Source organism: Rana temporaria, chromosome 5 (assembly GCF_905171775.1).
Source record: "Rana temporaria chromosome 5, aRanTem1.1, whole genome shotgun sequence".
NCBI classification, from domain to species: Eukaryota; Metazoa; Chordata; class Amphibia; order Anura; family Ranidae; genus Rana; species Rana temporaria.
The window spans coordinates 42,012,162-42,031,391 of NC_053493.1; the positions used below are offsets into that span (position 1 = coordinate 42,012,162).

At 42.0% G+C, this 19,230-nt stretch overlaps 1 protein-coding gene across 7 annotated transcripts in view; it reads right to left on the reverse strand.

Moving 5' to 3' along the window:
• Positions 1-19,230, reverse strand: part of RSU1 (Ras suppressor protein 1) — a 190,168-nt gene that overhangs the window by 55,433 nt on the left and 115,505 nt on the right. The gene's annotated exons all lie outside the window — the stretch shown is intronic.

Sequence of the window (19,230 nt, forward strand, 5' to 3'; positions counted from 1 at the left end):
ACAAAGTCAGAGACCGTTTTTTTTATAAAAAAACCCTGGCAAAGGTTCAAACACTTCAGGCTATATTCAAAACTTTAGGCTAGACTTGATCTTTAAGATACTACCAGTGCTTAGAGTTCTTTTGAGATCTGTAGCTGGTCTAGCTGGAAAAACGTCAGTAAAAAATAAGCGAGGGCTTGGCCTGACCAGGGATGAGACCTGTGCTCTGCTACCCACATAAAACAGAATACTTAAAATCCTTCCTTCTCAGTGTCAGCGTGATGTATGCGGCTTCATTTTTTCTGCATTACAGAGAAAAGATTTATCACTCCGGCGTCTGTTTTCATTCTGGGCATTTATAACCAGCAGGTATTTGAAACTCTGCTTAATGTGACTCATAAATAGTACAATAGAGTTGCAAAATTCACCAGTGTACGTATGAAAAAACAAAGGTGAGGTCCAAGGTGTCCACACATGGCCTAGAAGCTGCCAGCGATGTGTCCAATTTTAGCATTACTTACCGTATATACTCGAGTATAAGCTGAGCCGAATATAAGCCGAGGCACCTAATTTTACCACAAAAAAATGGGAAAACGTATTGACTCGAGTATAAGCCTAGGGTGTCCATCTGCATGCCTCACTGTGTCCACGTGCATGCCTCACTGTGCCCATGACTAGACTGACGTTTAACATGGGAGTCTATGGAAGGAGTGCCTGGCTTTGAAAAATCGGTGCTCCCCAGCTGTAGGTCCCTCAGACAACAAACTTTGCACACTTGTAGAGGAGAAATTAAGTTACATGTGTGCCAAGTTCGGGGTCCAGGGGACCTACCACCAGCTGGTACCGAGTCCATAAAGTTACCGGAGAAATGACTGTTTAACATGGGAGTCTATGGAAGGGGTGCCCGACTTTGAAAAACCGGCTGGTCGGTACCTACCGTCAGGGCCATCTTTAATTTTGATTGGGCCCTGGGCAAACATTTTCTTGGGGCCCCCCCTCCATCTAAGATATACAAAAAAAATAGCAGATAGATGCAAAATGAGTTTACTGCAGCAGACCATGTAGCGATTGCAATTGTTTGCCAGAGGTTACAGCCTATCCTTACCACTCACTGGCTGGTTGCTAGAGGTTACAACACATAATTTGTGCTTGCCGATTGGTTGCTAGAGGTTACTGCACATTATTAGTGCTCACTGATTGGTTGCAATAGTTTAATGCACATCATTACCACTCACTGAGCAGTGGAGCAAACCCAAATAATTGAGCAAGTAAGGCGGCACATTAATACACATACTACAGGAGAGGGTCAGAGAGTGCAGACATACTGCACGAGATTACCAGAGACTGCAGACATACTGCACAAGATTACCAGAGACTGCGGACATACTGCACAAGATTACCAGAGACTGCGGACATACTGCACGAGCTTACCATTGACTGCGGACATACTGCATGAGATTACCAGAGACTGTAACATACTGCATGAAGTTACCAGAGACTGTGACATACTGCATGAGATTACCAGAGACTGTGACATACTGCACGAGATTACCAGAGACTGTGACATACTGCACGAGATTACCAGAGACTGTGACATACTGCACAAGATTACCAAGATTACCAGAGACTGCGCACATACTGCACAAGATTACCAGAGACTGTGACATACTGCATGAAGTTACCAGAGACTGTGACGTACTGCATAAAGTTACCAGAGACTGTGACATACTGCATAAAGTTACCAGAGACTGTGACATATACTGCATAAAGTTATCGTGAATTGGGGCCCAGATGACAGTTTTGCAGAGTGCATAGAGGACACAGGAGGCTGTATTTGCGCGCTAGACAGCAGAGAGGGGCTGGGACCGGGAGCTCCACACGGAACAGAGCGGCTGTAGTTAGAGCCAGTGATCGAAGTGGACGTCAGTGGAGCTCCCGGCCCGCCCCTGGACCTCTGTATTACCCAGCCAGTATAGAGGGGGCGGGCCGGGAGCTCCACTGACACGCCCACTCTGAGCACTGGTCTAACTACAGCGCTCTGTTTCGAGCATACAGGCTACATGGGGCGGAGTCAGCGCGTCTGTGGAGCTCCCGGTCCCGCCCCCCCACTGCTGGCTAGATCGGGAATACAGCCTCCCGTGTCCTCTGTGCACTCTGCAAAGCCATCGTTTGGGCCCTAATTCACGGGTAGCACAGGGCCCCCTACAAAGATTGGGCCCAGGGCAAGTTCCCCGTTTGCCCTGCGCTAAAGACAGCCCTGCGTGCCGGTACTGTGCCCGGCCGGTACCGGCTCCCCAAAGTCCGGGAGATCAGGTGCAAAAAGTTGACTAGAGTATAAGCCGAGGGGGGCATTTTCAGCACAAAAAAAAAATGTGCTTAAAAACTCGGCTTATACTCGAGTATATACAGTATATCAGTTGAGGGAGGATTCGGCGGTGTAAATACTATGCAAGATCAATGAAAGTTGCAGATGTTTATGGACATCTGACCATTACACCTACTATATGGCCACAAGTATGTACAAAATGTACGGTTAAATGGAAGCTGAAATAAGTGCAATGCATATAATACACCCCTTTCCGCACATCAATATGCCATTAAACGTTTTTAAAAATTCAAAACTATGAATTAACACATGTGGAATTATACATAACAAAAAAGTGTGAAACAACTGAAAATATATTTCATATTCTAGGTTCTTCAAAGTAGCCACCTTTTGCTTTGATTACTGCTTTGCACACTCTTGGCATTCTCTTGATGAGCTTCAAGAGTTAGTCACCTGGCGCAGCACCCCATCACTCTCCTTCTTGGTCAAATAGCCCTTACACAGCCTGGAGGTATGTTTGGGGTCATTGTTCTGTTGAAAAATAAATGATGGTCCAACTAAACGCAAACCGGATGGAATAGCATGCCGCTGCAAGATGCTGTGGTAGCCATGCTGGTTCAGTATGCCTTCAATTTTGATTAAATCCCCAACAGTGTCACCAGCAAAGCACCCCCACACCATCACACCTCCTCCTCCATGCTTCACGGTGGGAACCAGGCATGTAGAGTCCATCCGTTCACCTTTTCTGCGTCGCACAAAGACACGGGGGTTGGAACCAAAGATCTCAAGTTTGGACTCATCAGACCAAAGCACAGATTTCCACTGGTCTAATGTCCATTCCTTGTGTTCTTTAGCCCAAACAAGTCTCTTCTGCTTGTTGCCTTTCTTTAGCAGTGGTTTCCTAGCAGATATTCTACCATGAAGGCCTGATTCACACAGTCTCCTCTTACCAGTTCTAGAGATGTGTCTGCTGCAAAAGGTGGCTACTTTGAAGAACCTAGAATATGAAATAGATTTTCAGTTGTTTCACACTTTTTTGTTATGTATAATTCCACATGTGTTAATTCATAGTTTTGATGCCTTCAGTGTGAATCTACAATTTTCATAGTCATAAAAATAAAGAAAACTTTTTGAATGAGAAGGTGTGTCCAAACTTTTGGTCTGTACTGTACATACATATATATAGAAAACCTTTATCACAAAGAACAAAAAAAAAATATCGCTGTAACTGCAGTATGAGCAGGAGTTTGGTTTTACCTTGTTAGTGCATCTAAATCTGCTAGCACATCTACCACTACCCTACCCTCAGAATGACAATGTTGGCATTCGAAGGAGTCTCTGTTGCTTCTTCATCCAGAAGAATGGAGGCATACTAATACAGGAGGTGTGTCACTGGCCGGACCTCCAGGTGAAAACACGAAGTACCATTCAGATGGCGCCACCCTTTGGGCTGCTTTTGCTGATTTCGTGTTAGTAAAAGTTTGGTTATGATTCACGCTAGTCAGTTTTAATTTTTCAGTCTGTTACAGGGTGACGAATGTGTAATCTCCATTACAAATGCTAGTTTTACCAGAACGAGAGCTCCCATCTCATAACTTGCATCTGAGAATGCGCGTTTTTTTCACGTCGTTAAAGCCTACACACGACCATTTTTCACGACATGAAAATTGACAACGTGAAAAACAACACGAAAATTTAGAGCATGTTCTAAATATTTAATGACCATTTTTCACGTCGAGAAAAATGCTCTGGAGCCTACACACGACCGTTTTTAATGACCATTTTTAAAAAATTGCATTTTTCTCATCATGAAAAACGGTCGTGTACGCGGCATAAGGATTGGTAAGCTGCAATATAATACATTTTTGGCTTTGGCATTAATACCACTTTAAATCAACTTTTGATAAACAATGAAAAGTGAAAACTGTTCCATTTGCACCGTTGTACATAGCTGCATAATGTTTGTTATCCTGAAATTGCATTTCTCTATGTGTCCAGTTTAGATGAAGATTACACGTTCGTGTTACAATTTAGCTACATTGTCCAACACAAAGCATAGGCACTCATTGCAGTTTGCACGCTATACTTCACACTGCCCCGTACAACTACCTAAGCACACATCAGCTCACCCCAGTGACATTTTAAAATCCATACAGAACAGCGAGCCAGAAAAGAATAAATAAAAGCATGAAACACAAATGAAGACAAAACACCGGGTCCGATCCTGATTACCGCAACTGAACTGCAATTCAGTAGCAAGCCATGCAAATGAAAACAAACGAGTTAACAGACAGCATAACTTTAGGTCAGCGGATTATGGTGAACAGTTAATTAATCGCCTGTTGAAAAGTTACCGAGTTCTGCAAGCTCAAAATTTAACATTCTTTCTTTTTCTCCTTTTTTTTTTTTTTTACACAGCAGAATACTACCATCAGATTCCATCTGGCATGAAAACTGTACGGGAGCAGCAGGATGCTCACCTGTCTGGAAATAATGATTATGAGCCATTAGCTGGAAAATTACGTGGAGCCGTCACAAGGGCACCAATATGAAGAAAAAACAAGAGCTAAACCGAGGTTTTTTTCGCACGGTAGGCAAATGTCACCGTGTAGATCAGTCCCGAGTGTGTCTCCCCCCCAAATCCCTGTACTGCCCTGAGATTTATGAATGACAAGGCTAAAAAGGAGTACCTGTCTGATGCATGCATTTGTAGAGCAAAGAAGGCCATGGAGTGCTGGACCCTGGAATAGATTGGTATCTCAACTGGGTGTAAGCACTTTTGGTAGGCAGATCTCTAGTGTGCAGGGCTCTTGGTTTGGCCTTTAGATCAACGCTTCGGGGTTAGTAGAAAAGAAAGAACCAAGGTGTTTCCTATGGTAGGATGATAGGTGGTGATATATTGAAATCATGAGACATATGAAAAAAATAATAATACAAAACTTAAAATTAACACGCAAAATATCTGTGGCCTGTTATGGTTTAGTAGTGGTGGGGTTTCCCCTCCACCTAAGCTATATAAGAGTCTTTTATGGCTTTTAGGAGGGAGCCCACACCATGGCTTTTAAGAAAAGGAAAAGCAAGTGTACAGCTTCCTACTCCTAAACCATACCAGGCCACATGTTACATAGTAACATAGTAGGTGATGTTGAAAAAAGATGTTCATTCTCATCAAGCAAACCTTTGTGAAATTAAGCTGAACATATAGTCGATGACTGCAAACTGCCCAGGCATTGAAACAGCAAAGCAACCACAAACAATAACATTTCCGCCACCATGCTTCACGGGTCTTCCCTGAAGTTACATAGTAGGCGAGGTTGAAAAAAGGACACAAGTCCAACATATGTGTGTGATTATATGTCAGTATTACATTGTATATCCCTGTATGTTGTGGTCATTCAGGTCCTTATCTAATCGTTTCTTGAAACCATTGATGCCCCCCCGCTGAGACCACCACCTGTGAAAGGGAATTCCACATTCTTGCTGCTCTTACAGTAAAGAACCCTCTACGTAGTTTAAGGTTAAACCTCTTTTCTTCAGATTTTAATGAGTGTCCACGTGTCTTGTTAAACTCCCTGTCTTCGGGAGGGTACATTGAAAATGTACATTGCATTAAGGTCAGCAAAGCCTCACCTCCTCCTTGCAAGGCCCATTGTCCCCCAAACCTGAAAGGGGAACGAACCTCATCCCCACATCCTGTCCCCTCTCAAAAAGGAATGAGGGAGGCTGCAAGGAAGCAACTCCCCCCATGAACTATGGAAGCTGTGCCCAAAAAATGCAGAGAGAATAGTCACTAGTATTGCTTTTGGCCTCCCTTCAGCTGAGCTTTTCCTCATAACTGTCTTCCCATTCCCTGTTACTATATACTTTATCTCTGTGTAGGGGTGGTCATCTTGGTAGGGGAAACAGATTTACTCCTTCATGTGGGAGCCTCCAGCAAGAAGAAGAACAGTGATGCACTACAGTAGTGACATCACAAAATCCCACTCCAAATCTGTTGTGTCTAGCAGTCAAAGGCAGCAAGTTCCTTAAAGTGGAACTAAATCCTCTTATTCTTTTCAGCCAAGGAGGCTGCCATCTTAGTCTCTATTTGATCTTCAACTGCCATGGTGCTGCACATGTGATCAGTTAGGACTCCAGCCATTTAATCGCTTGGTTGAAAGTAAGGTTGTCCCAATACCGATACTAGTATCGGTACCGATTCCGAGCATTTGTGCGAGTACTTGTACTCGCACAAATGCTCCTGATCCGCATCGCGATCCATGTATCGGATCCCGAAGCGGATCCGATACCTGAAACCGGAAGTCGACAGGACAGAGAGGGCGGAGCGGAGATCGGTCTGGCAGCAGTGAATCAGAGTGCAGTGGGTAAGCTGGCCAGGGCAGGGGTGCAGGGTGCTGCTGCATATTCCGGTGACCGGAGCCATCACATTCAGTACAGGAAGTGACGTTCTGTGTCTCCGTCAGAAGAGTAAACATCACGACGGCCATCTTGGTACACCCTGCACTCAGCTGCAGTAAGCCAGCAGCTGACATCTTGTTACACCCTGCCCATATAGTTCGGGCTGGGTGTAATAAGATGGTTCAAGGTGTACCAATAAGGGCTTCGCAGCACATACTTATTAAGAAGTTAAATGACATTAATGATGAGAGGAAAGGAAGGATTTTGCAATGCTATATGCCAAATAGCATTGCAAAATCCTTCCTCTCATCATTAATGTCATTTATTATGCAATTGCCAATCAGTGCCGCATTTCAGTTCCCATCAGTGCCTGCCCATAAGTGACATCAGTTCCATCTATCAGTGCCGCCTTTCAGTGCCATCCATCAGTGCCCATAAGTGCCATCCATCTGTCAGTGCCCGTCAGTGCCACCTACCAGTGCCCATTAGTCAAATTGTTACATGACATTAAAAAAAAAAAAAGTATCAGGAATCGGTATAGGCGAGAGTACTTGAAAAAAAGTATCAGTACTTGTACTCGGTCTTAAAAGTGGTATCGGGACAACCCTAGTTGAAAGCACAAGCAGTTGTAACAGTTAGCATCCCGGCTGTTTTTTTAAACAGTTAAAGTGATGGGTTTAGTTCTGCTTTAATTTATTTCACACTGCATGGCGATGAGGTGTCAAAACTGTAAACTTCAAAAAGAGGATCTTCCGGCTGGAGTTTCTGATTTACACCCTATCACTAGAGTATGGTTAAGGGTGGCAAACTGCTGCAGGTGTGAAGTACAAAGGGGTAAGTCAGGCGGTCCATCACATGTGTGAGCCAATAGAAACGTGTGGGGGCAGTGATTACCTGTCATCTCTGACATTCCCTACAAGTGTTGGAGCTTTTCTTCTCAGAACGGTCCCGAATTTGGCCATGAAAGGAAGGCTTGGGAGGCAGGCACAGGTATGTGCATCCTGAGATACCTGCAGCAGTTTGTCCCCCTTTCACCCCCAAAAGACCAAGTCTCTTTAATGTGGATGTGTCAGCCCCCCACCAATCACCTATTACCAAAATGACAAATTTGGGATAAATAAAAGATACCCAAAACATATATCAGAATGAGAATTGTAAAATTAAGAAAATGGAATTCCTTCATATAGCAAGACCATTTTTCTTCTTTTTTTTTTTTTTACATTGATGTTCAATAGCTTGAAAGGCTAAAAGGCTATGCTGGTCAAGTGACTCATTCTGCAAACAAGATACAGAATGGGTGGGTGTCATCTGTGCAGGATATGCCACTTGTGATGCAATTAAACAATACAAAAAGAGATACCTATGATATATTTAGCCTGTATCTTCTTGGCACAAATGCGGACTAAAATCAGCAAGATATCAGTTTCAAAAGAGCACCATATGTATATGTTCATAGCGCTGAAATTATTTTGGGAAAATTATAATATGAAATCTGGAGGGCTCTTTATGTAGTCATGACAGCAGAAGACAAAGACGGCATATTTACAAAAGTTTAATCACCAACTGTGTCTTACACTTCAATTTAAAAGCTTTGACCTGATTTTGCAAAATATTAGTCTATGATGCGCTTTCAAAAACTTCTTCAACCAAGCCATTCATTACCAACAAGGTTCACAGACAGTGTGCAGAGACAATCTGAGTAGCTCTGTACCATGTCATTACTGTGATGATTGATCACCAATCACAACTGTAAACAGTTGAATGAATAGATCTTTTATTAGTTATGGATCAGCATATCTTTTGGGATTTTTCTTTAACCCTTCGTATATCTCAACCCCTACCTTTCTTTGCAGTTGACCTCCCTTATCCTGCACATCTATACATTAAAGTGGAACAAAAGTGACTGTATTTACCTGAACTCTAATGCCGCATACACACGATCAGATTTTCCTTTGGAAAACCTTGGATGTTTTTTCCAACGGCATTCCGCTTAAGCTTGGCTTGCATACACACGATCACACAAACGTTCTCTGAACTTTCGTCCGTCAAGAATGCGGTGACGTACAACACTACGACAAGCCGAAAAATTAAGTTCAAAGCTTCCGAGCATGCGTCAAACTGTTTCTGAGCATGCGTCGGAATTTTGCGCGTCGGAATTGCTACAGATGATCGGAATCTTTTCCGTCTGAAAATTTGAGAACCAGCTCTCAATCTTTTGCTGGCGGAAATTCCGCCAGCAAAAGTCCAATGGAGCATACACACGGTCGGAATTTCCGTTCAAAAGCTCACATCGGACTTTTGCTGGCGGAATTTCCGATCGTGTGTACGGGGCAATACGATGCAAAGTCTACAAGAGGTCTCTCACTGAAATCTCCTCTCCAGGTGCTGATCATCGGGCATCTTCATTGGCTGATGTAGAATGAAGCAACCCCTGCACATTGCACAATAGTCAGTCCTCCTGGTACACAGGGATCGTGCCGATGATGTCCTGTCTTCCGTTCCGTCTTAAAGGAGGTAGTAAACTCTGTTTTACCACTTATACCTACAGGTAAGTCTATAATAATAAGACTTACCTGCAGATACTGTGAATATCTCCTACACTTGAATGGTTTAGGAGATATTCAGAGTGCATGCAGCCGGTGATGTCACCATTGCATGCACTCTGAATGTCTGGTATACCGTGCCGTAAACGGCGGCTCTTGCACACATTGGGGGAGTGATGAGATTGCGTCCCTCGGCCATTCATGTAGCGTACCCAGAAGGAAGGCCTGGTGAACATGGAAGCCCTCTCAGCAGTGATAGTGTGCCACTGGAGGGCTTTGTTTTAAGCCAAGTCTCTTATAATATGCTAGTATACAATGCAGTCTAGCACATTATGCCATTGTCTTGCAGGGGAATTTTTTCCCCCCTTCAACTGCGGTTTACTACCACTTTAACTTCATCCTTTTACTGTATGTGACCTGTACATTAAAGCCTTCACCCTCCTCTTGCCTCTGTGCATGACCTGTACTACATTTAGCCATTTCCCTGCCAGAGCCATTTGTGAAATTTCTTGCACAAAAATATATATATATATATATATATATATATATATATATATATATATATATATATATATTTTCAACCCTGTAGATTGTATAACAACCCCCCCCCCCCCCAACATTGTATATTTTCTAAAAGCATACATCCTTGAGAATAAAATAGTGTTAGTTCAAAAGTTGTCAAAACTTAAAAAACGGTGTCCGCCTGTGGAAAAGCCTTTTTGGTCATCAGTTTACTCAGGAGCTCTGGTGCTAAAATTACACCGGGTGTGTAAAACCCCACGCTGTCAGATCCATATGCTGCACAAACCTGGCAGTAAAAGGGTTCCATACCAACATATTTCAAAATTTTCAAACAATCTGGCAAAAAAATTAGATCACCTTGGGATGTCTACTTTACAAAGAAGGATTATTTTGGGGTTGTTCCTGCTGTCTTGTCATTTTCGTTTGATGGGTTTTAGAACAGAGAGTAAGAAAACAAGTTTCTTTCCAAAATGTTGGTTCTTTTTTTTTTATATGGTAAAAAACAAAACAAAAAAACAAAAACATATTGGATATTAAATACCATCAAAAGAAAGCTCTGATATCAAATTAATGTTGGTGTTGCATGATGGAGTAACTTGTCAAACTACCACAGCATCGGAAAAATAGCCTGGTAATGAAGAAGTATTACAGACGTAGCATTGAAGTGGTTAAAGTGGAGGTTCACCCGAAAAGTTAATTTTTAACCTTAGATTAATGCTCATTTTGTCTAGGGGAATCGGGTAGTTTTTTAAAAATCTAAGCAGTACTTACCGTTTTAGAGAGCGATCTTCTCCGCCGCTTCCGGGTATGGGCTGCGGGACTGGGCGTTCCTATTTGATTGACAGTTTTCCGACAGGCTTCCGACGGTCGCATACATCGCGTCACGATTTTCCAAAAGTAGCCGAACGTCGGTGCGCAGGCGCCGTATAGAGCCGCACCGACGTTCGAATTCTTTCGGCTACTCGTGACGCGATGTATGCGACCGTCGGAAGCCTGTCAATCAAATAGGAACGCCCAGTCCCGAAGACCATACCCGGAAGCGGCGGAGAAGATCGCTCTCTAAAACGGTAAGTACTGCTTAGATTTTTAAAAAACTACCCGATTCCCCTTGACAAAATGAGCATTAATCTAATGTTAAATTTTTTTTTTCGGGTGAACGCTTTAAGGAAAAATTACAATCCATTTAAAAAAAACACCTGCTTTAGAATGTTTAGACCAGTAGAAAAAAAAAATCCTAAAGAACGAAAACAAAAAGGCCTCAGTAAAAACATGGCAAGTCTAATTAATGTCTAAAATTGTTGCCACGTCGTCAAAAAAACTCACAAGACAGGAGTATATGATGGTAGGAATATTTTACCACCTAAAGCACTGAGCAGTGATGGCCTCCACAATATATCGCCAAACACATCAAGCCCTGGCGCTTATTAACACCTGTCCAAATGCACGCTACACTTTTCAACACGTTCCTCTGCTCTTACCATCTGTAATTAGTCTACCTGTCAGGGAGACACTAATAATATTGCGATACTGCGTGTTATATTTTTTTTACCGCTGTTTGATGGATCTAATAAGTAGATGACCTTTTTATTTTATTTTCTCCCCATAGCGGTTTGTACATTCAAACCTAAGTGGCATCTCTTGTTCATAAACAAAGAGGAACAAAAAAAAAAATCACAAACGCTGAATAAATTTTGATTTCAAAATGGAATGAAAAGCATTTAAAATGGTCAGTGCACCCAAAACTGTAATCTGAGATTTTTTATTCATCTTTTTATGACCAGAAGGTCATGTTAAAGCAGAGTTCCACCCAGAAATGGAACTTCCACTTTAAGTGACGGTGACCGCCTGACATGCCACATTTGGCATGTAATTTTTTTTGGGGGGGGGGGGAGCAGATAGCCTCTTTTTAGGGGCACCTCCCAGGGCTTTGCAACGCCGGAAGAAAGTTCACCTCTTCCCCCTCCCTCCAATCATCCAGGACACTTCACAGGTCCCAGAAGATTACCTGGATATTCACAGGGCGGCTCGCGCAGTGCGCGCCCGGCTGTGAGGCCACAGCCGGGTGCACATATTTTTTTTTTTTTTTTTTTTATTACAAGAAATATGGCATATTACAGGAATAGACAAATCCCATAAAATAACAATGAGGCACAGCCATTCCACATGACACAATAAACAAAGGAACAGTATTAAACTTACATGGCACAGGCAGTTTAAGAAAACTATTATAACTATTGTGGGTAGCTAACAAAGCTATGAACCGGTCATTACATTAAGGTCTACAAAAATCAACGGCCTGGGAGTGGTGCCACTGCCAACCATATATGTACCATCCGGGTGTAACCCACCTCAAAAACTGGGAAACATCCTAATAGTAATCAAATGAAAATAAGTCATAATGCCTACAAGAGAAGAAGACAGAAAAAGACAAAGAGGAGAAGAAAGAGGGGAAGGGACGGGTGGGGGGGGTACCAGCCCGCACAGTTAATCATAGTGGGTGCACACAGTTAGACCCCTTTCATACTGGAGCCTAAACTGCCGCCTCTCCAATGTGAAAGCCCAGAGGGGTGCGCTAACAGGACGGTTTAAAAAAGTCCTGCTAGCCGCATCTTTGGAGCGGTGAAGGAGCGGTGTGTATACCGCTCCTGCCCGTTGAAATCAATGGAACATCGCAGCTATACCGCTGGCAATGCGCCTCTGCTGAGGCGCTTTGCGGTGGTTTTTAACCCTTTCTTCGCCCATAGCGGGGGTAAAACCGCCTCGCTAGCGGCCGAATAGCGCTGGTGGAATTGGTGGTAAGGCGCCGCTAAAAATAGCGGTGCTTTACCGCCGATGCCGACCCCGCCCCACTGTGAAAGGGGCCTAAGAATGCCAGCGCCATGGAGAGGAGGGGGAGAGGAGCAGGGCTTCGTACACCCGCATCGCTGGATCGTGGGACAGGTGAGTATCTGATTATTAAAAGTCAGCAGCTACACTTTTTTTTTTTTTCCGCCAGAATTCCGCTTTAACCTAGATATCCAGACAAAATTTGGCAGCATGGATATGTACCTGTTCACATGAAAATAACTATTATCAGTTTGGCTATTTAAATAATATTTTCATAAAAATATATATTTGGAACACTATTTTAATAAATTTGCTGCTTAAGTTTTTTTTTTTATTACCGTATTTAAAGCTGACAAGTAGGATAAAAAAAATGTATTTAGTATCAATTATTTCTATAAAACACATTTGTTTTTATTTTTTTAACAGCAATTTTTTTAATTCACTCTATATTTCACACTCAGTCTGCGGCTGCTACCTATAGGCCTTTCTCTCTGCAAGGCACAGTAACATCTTAAAGCCTCGTACACACGATCGGATTTCCATCGGACAAATCTGTGGATTTTTGCCCGAGGGGCGTTGGCTGTGAACTTGTTCTGCATACAGACGGCAGAACTTTTTCAGCCAACATTCACAAAACTATGTGTTTTTTCTGCTCTTTAGCACCACCCTTTGGGCAACTTTTGCTAATGTTGTCTGATGTTTAGCATTGGTTCAGAGTCCGACGGACTTGTGCACACACGATCGGATAAACCGATGGAACACATTTGTTGTTGGACAATTTAAGAGCATGAACACCCAACATTTGTTGTTGCAAATTCCAACAACAATTGTCCGATGGAGCATACAGACGGTCAGATTATCCGACAAAACAGTCAGCATTTGCATTCATCAGCCAGGAAGCTGCGCATGGGACGTACTTGGACATTCCAACATGACAATGATCCATAACACAAGGCCAAGTCGACTTGTCATTGGCTACAGCAGAATAAAGTGAAGGTCCTGGAGTGGCCATCTCAGTCTCCTGACCTCAATATCATTGAGCCACTCTGGGGAGATCTCAAATGTGCCCTTCATGCAAGACAGCCCAAGAATTTACAGGAACTGGAGGCTTTTTGCCAAGAGGAATGGGCAGTTTTACCATCTGAGAAGATAAAGAGCCTCATCCACAAATACCACAAAAGACTTCAAGCTGGGGACAATACACGGTATTAAGAACTGGGGTATGTAAACTTTTGATCAGGGTCATTTGGGTAGTTCTGTTGTCATTATGATTTAAAAAGAGTAAACACAACCAAACACTAACCATGAGTGAAAGAAACGTTTTTGTGTTATTTATATTCTTTGAAAAATGGGCAAGAAATAAAATTCTAAAAATGCAACAATTCTGCGAGCCAACACATGGGCACAGTGAGGCATGCAAATGGGCACAGTGAAGCTGCAAATGGGCATTATTGACCCTCTTTTCCGCTTACAGTAGCTGCTGCATTCTCACCCTAGGCTTATACTCGAGTCAATACGTTTTCCCATTTTTTTGTGGCAAAATTAGGGCCTCTGCTTATACTCGGGTCAGCTTATACGGTATAGTCTATGATCTGGAGCTGCCTGCCAAGGAACCAGGAACCCAGGATTATCCATGTGCACAGACCAAGCTTAGTTGCAAGGTCGCACGCTCTAAAGTGAACGTCCATTACTATAGGGGAGCACCGGTGTGACTACCCCTTGGCATGACTTTTGGATCATTCACTGGGCCGTGTGTTGTTGTATGAACTGTATTATACATCACCCTTGGATTGCTGCTACTAATTACATGCACTAAAGCACTGTGGAATTTTTCATTAATTTTTTTATCCACGCTGAAACACCTTATAATACTTTTATATGGACTTGTGTGTCATTTTTAAGTATTGGACTGTTAACCACTATTATTTATTATGCATGTTTATGCACCTTAGTGTGATGCGATTTTTTTAATCATGCGATTATTTTTGATGCAATTTATATTTTTTTAATCATTATATATATATAATCCCGTGATCAAGTCCCATTAGAGACGAAACGTCGGGAGGCGGCGTTCTGACGTCACCGCATCACGTGTGAGGACCCGGAAGAGATGGGTACACGCTTCTCAAAGCCGGCCAGCTGATTTTTAATGCTGTTTATCTTCATGATTGATGTAAGTGTGCACAATCTATTTTACCTATTAAAACCCAAGTGATTTTATACTATGCAAGCTTCTCTTGGTTCCTTTATATATCCCGGAGTACTGTTATCCTGTGTTCGTTTGGGATACTGGCGATTACCTGGCTGACCATACTGGACGGATGTTACTATTACACTTTTAATGTGGATGGTGGATGTCACCCTTATTCATGCTGTGTCCGATCTCTGAGATCTTTGGCTCTGGTAAGGGTCAGTGTTTGATGGTGGTGGAGGCTCTTGTTCGTCATCAATTACATCGTGTGTGGATCTGTTTTGCACTTTGGGCTTACTATCCTGACCTTTGTCTACCAATGGACTGTGTTTATTATTTTTCATTTTTTCAATTTACATACATTGTGTGTACATTTTATGTATGCTGATTAGATATTCACTTTGTATTGTGTCCACGTCACTCTAGTGGATAATATGCAACTTTTTGTTTTGTTCATATAGCACGACTCCTTTCCCTTTTTTTATGCATTTCTGATGTTGTATAACACTTTTGAGTCACAGCTTTTCTCTAACTATTTTCACATATGGTATGCGCAATTTTTTCTTTGTTTTATATATATATATATATATACACACATATATAAATTTACTTGTACTATTTGTTTGCACAAATCTACATCACTTACTGGACACATATCCCCAACTGTGTGTGTGTATATATATATATATATATATATATATATATATATATATATATATATATATATATATATATATATATATATATACACATACACACACATACACACGGTATATATATATATATATATATATATATATATATATATATATATATATATATATATATATATATATACACACACACACACACACACATACACACATACGCAGAAAGAATATAACATTTATATTTATCTATATATTTTTTTTCTTTTTTTTCTGATCCCTTTTCCCACTTAACAGTACTGTTGGTATCCATGGACCTCACAACCAATTAGGTTTCAAATCTTCACAGGCAAATTTAAATAGGGCAGTAGAGACCGTAGTTATTTTAGACACTGATAAATTAGACTGTGTGGCCATTTCTAGTTACTCCCCTAAAACTATTAATTTCTTCATTGTTGTCTTCTTCCTGGGTTACAATAAAAATTGGTCCCTTCTTCCCATGTGTGGTACTAAAAAAAGACATACAAAAGCAAGTAGCCCGAACAGTTCTTCACATGCCTCCATGCTCAGCCTATTAGGAAGCTAGTTGTTTTTTTGATTTACAAGCTAATAAATTTTTGATGACTGGTAACTCCTATAAAATTGCTTGGGTGCTGTCTACATTGATTAATAATTCGAGAGCATCAGGGCTGTCAAGAATTCGCACATCAGAGTAAATTACTGCCAGGAGTATATTAGATCTTCCATAAAATGAGGCATAAAAAAGGGGGACTTGGTAATTTTATCTTGCTTCCTTTTACTTTTTTATTTATATTTGGAACCATCAAATACAATTGTGTCTTTGCAGCGCAAAACTGTAAATGCACATAACAGTAAGATGTTAAAGAATATAACCAGAAGACTGGCAATTGGAGCACAAATGTTTCAGTGCTGTCGCATAGGAACAGGAGCCTTAACTCTGTAAGCTTCTACTTAAAGTTGACTTATAAGTTACACAGGGATTTTTGAGGGGAAACAAAGGGCCAGATCCACAAAGCGTTTACGCTGGCGTATCTATTGATACTCCGCGTAACTTCTAGTTTGCTCCGGCGTATCTTTGTTTTGTATCCACAAAACAAGATACGCCTGAAGCTGGGCTAGATCCGACTGGCATACGTCTTAGTACACCGTCGGATCTAAGGTGCATATTTACGCTGGCCGCTAGGTGGCGTTTCCGTCGATTTCCGCGTTGAGTATGAAAATTAGCTAGATACGGCAATCCACGAACGTACGTCCGGCGCATTTTTTTCCGTTGTTTCCGGAAGGCTTTTTTCAGCGTATAGTTACCCCTGCTATATGAGGCGTATCCTATGTTAAGTATGGACATCGTTCCCGCGTCGAATTTTGAAAATTTTACGTCGTTTGCGCAAGTCGTTCGCGAATAGGGCTTTGCGTAGAATGACGTTCACGTCGTAAGCATTCGGGAACTTCCGTTTCCGATTCGGGAACTTCCGTTTCCGATCTCCTAAGGCGATCGGCGTGGAAGTCTGAGCGGGTGCCTGTCAAAATCTGATACCCATTCCCCTCCCCTCCTCCGCATCTCCAAAAGCTTCATTTCACAAACAGGAGTCGGGGTGGCGCTCCCCTGTAAGCCATATTCAGGTACTTACACTAGCCATTTAAAAATATATGAATTTCTTTTTTCTTTGTTAGAGAACATTTATCTCCACTAATTGTTGTTTTTCTTACATCTGTCTGGAGTTCAGCCTTAATTTGTTTACTTCTCGCTAAGTGCTCGATAGAATTAGGTTTTGAGGACTAATAGCCAAAACGAATGAGCAGCCATTTTCTGCAAAAAAAAACAACTGAGAGGCACAAAAAATATCCCTCCTAAGCAGCTGGGTGGATAACGCAGCTATCGGCTAGAAATTCCTCATCCTCCATCATGTAATTAGTTCTGAAAAGTAACCGAAGCGACAGAACAGGCTGTCCGGCTGTTGGGAGGGTTACTTCATTATGTATTCAGAGGTACACTTGTTGGACTGTATCCACATATCACAAACAGTAAATATTTTCCTGGACCCCCTCGGGACAATTTGCCAATATGCTATTGCCTCAATTTAACAGTTGGCAAACTCGAAAACTAGAACAAGCTATGCAATAAATAATGAGCATTTTCACCCTTTCACTTTTAATCTGCCTGCAGATTTAGTAATAGACGCATCTGTGGCTACAGTTCAAAATGTATTTAAAGGAACACTGTCTACTCATTTAAAAGAATCATGTGAAAAACTGCTACATATTCTAGTGCGCAATTTTTTGTTATTGAAGTGCATCTAAACCCAAATAATGTAATATATTGCAGCTTACTAGTCCTTAAAAAGGAGTACAGACAAATTTGGCTGTACTTCTTCTGTGGATCTCACAGGAGTTCAGTTTGTTCTGTACTGATGTCATCAAGCCAGTTCAGGCTTGGGAAGGATTGCAAACATATGTCAGGATCCGCCCCCAAGCCGCTGAGCCAGCCGATCCCGCCCCCTCCACAGTCCAGCTCTCCAGTGAGCGCGGGGGTACAGCAGAGAGCCACCAGCTGTCTGATCAGGGAGCCTTGAGAACTGAGCAATCAGCAGTGTTTGATCACTCAGTTCTCAGTGTTAGAGACGGCGGGGGACATATGCAGCATCGGACTGATGCTGCATCCACCTCGATAAGTATGGTTCAGAAAAACAAACCCCACACTGCTCTTTTAAACACTTCAGCCTCAGCAACGTACACATATGTCATCTGGTTGAAGGGGTTATTGCAGACATCATCCCCATTTCTTTTTCTTCAGTCGGCGATCCTAGAGGCCAATTAGCCACTGGATCTCCTTTACAGGTGGCAGAAGGGATTCCCCCCACCTCGCCACCGCAGCTCTCCCATTCCACTGGGGAGCCCAGGATGGTTCCGCAGTTCTCGCAGCCTACCAGTGACAGTGTAAAAGAAATAAATAATACATAAAAAAATAATAATATATGCTTATCTATGTATTTGATCACTCTGCCCAGGTGTGGTAGTATAGATCTCCTGAAAAAGCCTATAAATCAGCAAAACATGTTGGGACTTCTACACCATGACAAACATTTGTAAATAATAATTTTGTGAATATCCAAGATGAAATCATCCAATGTTTTTAGTGAATCTTAAGGCCCCATGCACACGAGAAGCAATTACAAACACCTCTAAACTCACGTTTTCAAAGGCGTTTTGCTGCGATTAGCGGCGTTTTACCACGATTGCAGCTGTCAGCGCTTATTTTAAAGACATTGTAGACCCTCCCAAAGTTTAAAACGCAAAAATAAAACGCTTCTGAACCCAACTGCTTTAAAACGCCAAAAAACGTGATTGTGTGCATGGACACATAGGATAACATTAAATGTGTTCAGGGGCAGTTGAAAAAAAATGCCCAAATGCCTCTGAACTCGAGTTTAGCAGCGTCTCGTGTGCATGGGGCCCAAGTGTCCCATTTTATCTTTTTTATCCTTTACCGTTTTTAATGTGAATTGATCAAATCAAATATATGAATTGTATCAGATGTTGTGACTTTGCTTACTGGCATCTAAAAAAATAAATAAAAAAAATCCAAGCTCCCTCTCAGATCATTTTTTCGTGTCTTGTTGAATCCATATGGGATGTGGTGCCAGTTGGATTCCCTTGTATCAAACTTTTCTTGTATGGAAGAAATTAGAGGAAATTCCTCTAAAATAAGCATATCAAAGGTTATAAGAACTGAACCCCCACTAGCTGCGGCCGTGGCTCACCGCAGGGGGTCTGATTGAG